Source organism: Triticum aestivum, chromosome 7B, assembly GCF_018294505.1.
Source record: "Triticum aestivum cultivar Chinese Spring chromosome 7B, IWGSC CS RefSeq v2.1, whole genome shotgun sequence".
NCBI classification, from domain to species: domain Eukaryota; kingdom Viridiplantae; phylum Streptophyta; class Magnoliopsida; order Poales; family Poaceae; genus Triticum; species Triticum aestivum.
The window spans coordinates 339717450-339726371 of NC_057813.1; the positions used below are offsets into that span (position 1 = coordinate 339717450).

The 8922-nt window shown below is 42.7% G+C and overlaps 1 pseudogene; it reads left to right on the top strand.

Annotated features, from left to right (window-relative positions):
* The first annotated feature begins 1091 nt into the window (after positions 1 to 1091).
* Positions 1092 to 8251, top strand: LOC123157404 (uncharacterized; annotated as a pseudogene).
* The last annotated feature ends 671 nt before the right edge of the window (positions 8252 to 8922 follow it).

The following is an 8922-nucleotide window of genomic DNA, read 5'->3' on the forward strand; positions in this document are numbered from 1 at the left end:
AGTAGTTTACCAAAGACCTTCGGGTCCATAGTTATTAGCTAGATGGCTTCTTCTCTCTCTTTGGATCTCAATACAAAGTTCTCCTCAATCTTCTTGGAGATCTATTCGATGTAATTCATTTTGTGATGTGTTTGTCGAGATCCGATGAATTGTGGGTTTATGATCAACATTATCTATGAACAATATTTGAAAATCCTATAAATTCTTTTATGTATGATTTGTTATCTTTGCAAGTCTCTTCAAATTATCAGTTTGGTTTGGCCTACTAGATTGATCTTTCTTGCAATGGGAGAAGTGCTTAGCTTTGGATTCAATCTTGTGGTGTCCTTTCCCAGTGACAACAGGGGCAGCAAGGCACGTATTGTATTGTTGCCATCGAGGATAAAAAGATGGGGTTTATATCATATTGGTTGAGTTTATCCCTGTACATCATGTCATCTTGCCTAATGCGTTACTCTGTTCTTATGACACTACTAGGAAAAGGGCTATAAATGGGATGGACACTAATGGCGCACTGTACATGTGATGCGCCATTACTAAATACTAATGGCGCACCATGTGTTGGTGCGCCATTAGTGTGCAAATACTAATGGCTCACTACATCCCACGGTGCGCCATTAGTAATTTTTTTTTAATTTTTTCAAAACTACTAATGGCGCACCGTGGAAGTGGTGCACCATTACTAGTTGACATAGTAATGACGCACCACACCCACCGTGCGCCATTAGTAGTTTTGAAAAAAAAAATTGTTAGTAATGGTGCACCTGTGGACAGTGCGCCATTACTAGTTACATTACTAGTTTTAACTAGTAATGGCGCATTGTCCACAGGTGCGCCATTACTAAGTTTTTTTCAAAAAAAAATTCAATTTTTTTTCTTTTTTTCTTTTCAAAACTAGTAATGGCGCACCGTGGGTGTGGTGCGCCATTGCTAGTCTCTACTCCTAATAGAGCAGTTGGTGAATAGTCCGCCGGTTATTTTTCGCTGGTTTTTTTCCGTCCTCCCTCCCACCTCAACCTTCACTTGTTTTTTTTCGTCGGTTTTTTTTCGTCTGGTTTTTTCTGACCTCCCACGCATTATTTTCTCCAGTTCTTTTGCCCCGCATCAATGGTCTTTTTCTGATACAGATACTACACGCACAACATGCAATGGCACCCTGCTCGATCTGGATCTCGGCGGCGGCGGCGGCTCCTCCCTCTAACCGCGCACCCTGCTCGATCTAGATCTCGGCGACGCTACCACTATGGCGATTCCATTCTTGAGGCGTAGTGGAGGTGACGGAAGCCCGACGGCATCGGCTTGCCGGAGATGAAGAAGACGGCCCAGTGCTGCAGTACTCGGGAGGAGGAATTAGCGAGGGAGGTGGCTCCACTTGGATGTCGCGGACCAACCACTGGACGGAGTCGAAGCGGGACGATGTGGTTCGGTGGTCAACGCGGGCCAGGAGGCGGCCATGGCGATCCGGCCGCGGCGGTGTTTCTCGATCCGGAGAGGAGGCGTCCTCCGATCAGCTCTGCCGTCTCCCCCGCCGGCGTCGCTCTCCACTCACCTTCTTTCCTTCGCCGCCACACCTCTCCCTATCTGGATCTGAGCCAACACCGGTTGTTCGTCACCCTCCCTCCCATCTTACCAACCGCTTAACACAATCCTGGGTGTAGTGGTCGCGGTGGTTCAAATCCTGCACGGCGGCGGTGCGGTTCCCTGGCTGCACGGCGAGCAGGAACAAGCAGCGGCGACTTACGGGCTTTGGCGGCGCGAGGACACCCGCGGGACCGGAGATGGCACAGTGGGCGTCCCGAACACAAGGAGTGTCGTGCCCGGCGTTCGTGATTTGGCAGACTATGGAATCGTGCGCACCGTCGTCGATTGGGAGCGCGAACCAACGGATTTTCAGCTCAGTCCACTGATTTGGAGCATTCGATTATGTCCAAGAAACACTTTGTTGGTATGGATGTATTCATGAATGCAGAGATTTCAGGCAGCCGTGGAGGATGGGTTGTGTGCGCAGTGCACTTGCCCGGTCAGGAGGATGTGTGTGCGTAATGAGAAGTAAACGTCGCAGACAGGTTGGCGCTGTTGCGCGTCCTGCCTGTGTGGCGGCTGTGCATGCACTGCTCAAGCTGGGAGCTGATGTGGAGGCTGGAGCTGCTACGGGGGATGTTGGCTGCGTGCTGCTGAAGCTGGGAGGAGACGGGGAGGTCCCGGACCCGACCCCTCTGCGCAGCGGCGCTAATATGGTTGTGCTTGATGGGCAGGCAGATGTACCGGCGCCTGGCAGCGAGGGCTGCTTCGTGCCGCCTGCTCGGGCTTGATCTCTTCATCAATCCTTTCCCCGGTGAGCTTTCATTCCTTCTTGGTTTTGGTTGTGCGTGGCTTTGATTTGTGGAAATCCAATCAGATTAATTTCAAATATCTTGCGCTGCTTGCAGCAGGACAAGGTCTGTATGGAACTCGATTAGTATGAAATTTGAACATTCAAAGGTTATTGTGATATATATAGTTGCACGTACGTTAATGACTTTTTGGGTGTTAGAAACTTGGAATCCGACCGTCCTAAATGAGTAGATGCAGTGCGAATCACCGCCCGGAGCTGAATTTAGTGATTTAGGCTATGTTATCTGATTTATGTGTCGGTGGCTTTGGGTAGACTGGTTTGAATCTGAATTCAGTGGTTGATGAGAGGAGCAATGAAGCTAAATCATAGAATAAAAAGCAAAGGAGGTTATGAGACAGTATATATTTTTCATTCAACACCCACTTCCAACATTGCAAGGGTAAAGCTAGAAACTCCAATAGGAATGTTTAGTCATTGACGTTTTCCCTGATACATGAATGCCCGCATGCTCTCTAAAAAGAAACTCTTCTCGGATTACCTGTTGTATTTTGTTCCCTCTCTAATGAGGCATTAAATCAGTCGTGTTGGTCTTATCGGTGTATCATATAGATATAATTATGTTCTTCAGCATTCATTCGGGTTAAGGCTGGACAATGAAAAACTTCTCTCTATAGACTTATGTTATTTGTCGGTGATGAGACACATAAGTACTAATTAATATATTTCATGCGAGAAGGTATAATTTGTGGCTTTAATTTTCTCTTTATGTTTATGTTTTCTCTCTTTTGTTGATCCCGATGCATTTTGTACTGATATGTTGTGGTAGCTGATCATGAGAGGAAGGGTGAAAATTTCACTTCAAAGTGATGCTTACTGAGAAGAAGAGTGAGGGGTAATGACAAAAATGGCGGAGAAAAAGACTGCTCTATTTGGTCATGAAAGCATATTTTCTCACTAGATAAGCTATTTTTGGTAGCAGGGACGTGATGAAATAACAATGATGGAGGGGGTGAGGCAATAGAGGAACAAGACACGAGGAGCAAAGCAGAGAAAAATGAAATAAAGAACCATGCCTTTCATTTTATGATTGTGTTAACAAACCTTCTTTTTACATATATTTATTCATGTTTATCTTTTGATCTATTATGGTTTTCTTAATAAGTATCACTATCTACTCAGAACTATTTGGATCAAGCAATAGGCACCCACCGCATGTTTGCTTGAATGTCTTGCTGTCATCACTATTGCCAATTAACTTTTTATGATGATAGTTTCATGTTGCATGACATACATTTCAAATAAGTGCAACTTATACAGCGAGGTCGAGGTCAGATTCTACTTGCTTGTGTAAACCAAGGTAATATTCGCGCAAAACACACACACCAAGGTAACATGTTTCTCTTCTTTCCACTAGCAACATTTTGAACAAGTGATCATTGTTTTCTTGTCTGACAGTTAATTCTCTTGCACAACACAGATACGAGCGCACCACATGATTTTTACTAGAAAGGGGATGGCACAAACTATGAATAGTGTTGCATGAGATCCAAAATAGATTGGTTATTTGGAATATTAATGCACTGATTAATATAAATAAGAGGCCATTTTGAAATACTTACCGTATGGATTGCTGTTTTAGTAAATAGGCAACACATAACAATTTGTTGATATTTAATTATGGTTTGACCATGTATCGTGCTAGAAATATTTATAGGTAATACTGTAATCTGAACATGTGTTCTTGCTTTTTGCCTCAATCAGGATTTATGTCTTTTTGCCTATTCCTATGACTCCAGATTGTTGTAGTAGCCATCTCTAGATAAGACTGTAATATGAACATGATAGATGTAAAGGCAAAGTTGATGCCCATCTTTTTCTGCAACCATTAGTTTGAAGAATTTTGGTGTCTTGTCTACCTAAGTAACCATTGATTAAAGTGTGCTCAAGGTTCTAGATTCTTAGAAAAGCCCCTTCCGTCTATTATTCAATTCTAATGTCGACCTGATGCCTTTGTTTAGGGAGAAAACTTTTATGAATGAGTTCTTTCAGTGTCCTAATTATGAAACCCTCATGCACTGCGCTCAGGTTTTTACTTCCACCAGGTGATAGAGGAAGAGGAAGAAGCAAGTTGCAGGGCATACTATGATATACAAAATAGATACTGAATAATTAAGAGGGAACTTGTGTGCTGCAGAGTTGCAGCGTGTTCCAGCATTTTGAAATATGAAATAAAATAGATACATGAGATATGATATAAAGATTCAGTTTCCAATTCTGCAGTGTAGTTTGGTGTACTCTCAGTATCATTTCAACTTTTCAAGTATAGGGTTTTGCTATGATATGCTATACTGCTTCGTGAGTCGTCGTCCGCTGATCTTGTGCAAGCCTTGGAGGAGTATCTGCCAGTCATTCTAGGGATGGTAAAGGATGGTAACTCAACTCTTCGATCTGTACACCTCGACCTCGTGCTTGATCCATCTTAATTTGCTCAGAAAATGGTCGAGGTTCTTGAAAAAAAAGACAATATCTTGTTCACACCATTCTTTTGTTTAATTATTTGATTTGAAGGGACTGAGTTAGAAGACAAGATACAGTTTGCATGGATGAATCAAGAAGATGATGCAGAGGTATAGTCAATCTTTGTTTGTTGCATGGATAAAACCTGAAGATTAACATGTCTCCGTGTTGGCAGGAGACGGCACTGCCCGGCGCCTGGTACGAGGTGCCGTCAGTGCTGCACATGATGGCCATACTCCGTTTATCACGAGCAAATTCCCTGCTCCTGCCAAAGACGTCTCTTGAAGGATACCATGCCAAAGTATCTGAAGGTTAATTCCCACTACGACTGAATCAAACAAGTAGTATATGTTTCAATCTTTCTGAATGTCTGTACTCTTGTACTTTCCACTTTCCAGAGAACAAATGCGCTTCTGTTGAGATATTCCTTAAGGCGTCTGGGCACCTGGAGTGCACCATGCAGCATGTTCTTCCTAGGATGTCACCCTGAAAGAGGTGCTGATCTTGCCACTTGCCCTAGCCAACCCGGCATGATGAGCCGTGCTCCAAGCTTCCATTTTTCTTCAATTATTGTTCAGTAAGGACCGAGTACTGACTGCCATTGTGTAGGAAAGGTTTTCCTGTGGACTTGTCTGAAGGGGTCCTGAAAGCTACTTGCATGCAAGCACTTGGTCAGGTAACAATAATGCTTTTTTTTCTTGTTATTATCTGATAGTAACTACCTAGAGAGTCAGACAGAGGTCACATGATTCATCATGCATGGTGCAAGTAAGATATCATGCAGTTGAGATGTCGGCTTCTCGGTTAGTTCATCGATTATGCTATCTATGTCTGTGCTTGTTTGCCAGGCAATTGATGTTCAACTCGGTTGGCAATTGACAGTCCAAAGGCTACCCTGGCTGTCAAAAGGAGTCTGGCATGTGAGACGGTCAAGTGCTGGCAGCAGGTAGGCATCATCATTGATTCATTTCTACTGATTTCTGGTTATTTTGCATCTTCTATTCAGATAATGATATTTGTATATATGTCAGAGTTCAGCTTATGTTTGAAAATGCCAGGTATATGTACTGTTCATCTCCGCATGAAGCATAATATAATTTCATAAACAAATAAAACATAGAAAAAATATATAATCTATCCCAGTTTTAAAATATGTACAATCATGATGGTTTCATCCGCAGGCACATGAAAGCATCGTGGACATACCTCTGCTCGGCGGCTGGGGCAAAAAGCACAGGCTCTTTGTAAAGTGGAAGCACATGGAAGCAAAAGTACATATGCAGGCTCTGCTCATATCTCTGAACTCTAAAATGATTAAATGACTGAGTTTTGGTCACTAAGCAAAATAATAATAATATGATGCAGGCTGCGGCGTATTAGTACCACGCGCTTGTCCTTGACGAAGGCAACACCGAGAAGTATCACCGAGCGGCCGTAGCGGCACTGCAGTCCGCGGAGGAGTCCCTGAGGGAGAGCGGAGCCGTCTGTGAGGCCTTCCACTCTGCATCCCCCTTTTCGAGTTAACGGGGAGCACGAGGTGGTGCTCCCACTGCAAGAGAGGGAGCCATGCAAATAGTCAGTTGTGGGCTTGTGGCGCTGGTCGCGACCACCGCATCACCAACCATGATCGTCCAGGTTGTGGCATGGGGGCGTGCTTGCTGCTGGTGATCCCTCCATCATGATGATAAGGCGACTCCCCAACCCTGATGATAAGGCTTCATCCGTTCAATTTTGACTCTGTAGACAACTAGCTTTTGGTAAGTGTAGCATGCTCAAGTTTACTTTGTAGCTATTTTCATGTTCTGCATTTTAGTGGTACAAGATTTTGTTGCTAATTGATAGACCGCCACATAAGGGAAAAGAATGCACATGTTGTGGAATTGAAATCTAGAATAATCTAGCTTGAGTCCACTGGATGCGAGATAGATGATTGCCTTGTTAACTACTAAATATGCATGCCCTGTTGCAACGCACGGGATATTAACTAGCCTGGCGCTCGGTGGGAGGGCTGGTGGGAGGTGAGTCAAAACGGTGAACAAAAGCACCACACACAATCGCCAAAAAAAAACTCCACACGCCCCTCCTCACCCGTCTCTGACAAGAGCCGGGTACATGGTATCCACCACCGCCTCCAACAATCCCCATCTCTGATAAGATTCGGGTACAGGGTAGCCGCCGGGTACAAGGGAGCCATCTCTATCGCCGGGGACAAGGACACATGTGGAAACTACCGTTGCATCAGGTCCTTCGATCTCTCCCCTACTCGTCACTCATCATTGTTCGCCCCGCACGGCTCTGCCTCCATGTGGGGATTCGCTCTATGCCGTCCATGAGAGGCGGCTGCAGGCGCCATGGTGCTGATCCGGTCATTGTTAGTATTCAAGTTGCCACATGACTTGTCTGGTTTTATTTCTTATTAGGTACCTGAACCTGATCAGATGAAGTTGCATGCTCATAGAATTCCAGTCTATGTTCTTTGTCAAGAGCTACTTAAAATTTTCTCTAGGAATCCGAGCATCGCTGATAGAATTCCAGTCTACCTTCTTTGTCGAAAGCTACTTCAAATTTTCTCTAGAAATCCGAGCATCGATGAGAAGGTTTTCTGAGAATTTTTGTTTCTTGTTCAATAAAATTATATGCATAGATTAGTGATTTATTCATTTTCCTTTTCAACAAAGTGATTCAAGGATTCAAGGCGAGTTTTACTCCACGTGTATTTCTTTTAAGGACATAGATGAGGCAGATAAAGCCTTTGTTGAACTAGACAGCCAAGAGACTGAGGTACGCCTGAGTTCACAGCTTGGGAGTGTCTTTAAATTTCTATACTACTATGATGTTCCATAAAATGTAAGTTTACTGAAAAAGGAAGGAGCTACCATCCTGGTTTGATTGCATTCATCCTGGACTAACTGTACACCAGTTTCATGCCTTTATTTCTCCACAAGGTTATGAATTATTTCTTCCATAATCTTATGATCTTGTGTTCAAGTAATTGTCTAATATCTTCTGAATTTAACTGTACCTAAAGGAATATGCTTTTTGGTTTTGAAGGGGGCAACAACTACATGTTATGCATGGGCTCAACCATATCAGCTGAAGGGAGTGACAAGCAAGTACTTTGTTGACAATGAGGAGAAGACGAGCAATATGGTAAAGAGTGACTCCTTGGTGAAGCAACTTCATGAGTTCATTGAAGTGGTTGATATTGTAATTTTCACGTCTTGTTTTTCTTTGTTCTAGAATAGATAATCATACACAACAGAGAGAAAATCTTTATCTATTCTTTGCATCCTTCCTATTGGTGATGAGAAAATATACCACTGTAAATTTGAGTGGTGTGACCTATCAACTTCCCTTTATTTTTCATTGTAGTATTTTGGTTTTGATGCCCTGAGGGTACACAAGGTTTACCATTTAGTTGCGTTCAACACTTTTATCAGTAGTACAACTTATTTATTCTTTAGGAAAGAAATCACTTTTGCTCTATATTAGTACTTTGTTTGATCCTAGAGGAAGTAGCTGAGGGGTTGTCGTTTTTTCACCACTGATCATAATTAAAATATTGTCCTCCTTCTCTTATGTTGAAGTTGATGCATATCATGGCAAAGCATACAGTACCAAAAATTTCAAATTTTTAGTGTTTCCATTACTCTCTAATGAACATGCTCAACGGTTGTAAAAACCAAGCTCTAAGCTTCATCGTTTGTATGTTTCTGCAAAATATTACTGCTTGGTCGAACATGTTCGATGTATTTGCACATTAATAAAAATGATCTGTAACATTTATGGCAAATTATTTGGGTTTTATCCTCTTCTTTTCTATTGTTTATTTACTGATGAAGATAGCAAATGTTCCTGTTTTTAAATATAGTTATTTGTGCTTCCAGTTGGTAGAGATCGAAGTATTAACTCATTGATGTAGGGAAAAAATAGCTCTTTTATAGACACTACTAGCATTGGATAAATGGTGAGCCTTTTTGAAGTTGTTTTATGAAATAAGGCCAGGTCTGGTCTTTTGGGTATACAATCCTTTCTTGAGAATACTATACTTGAAGTAGAATAGCACTCTT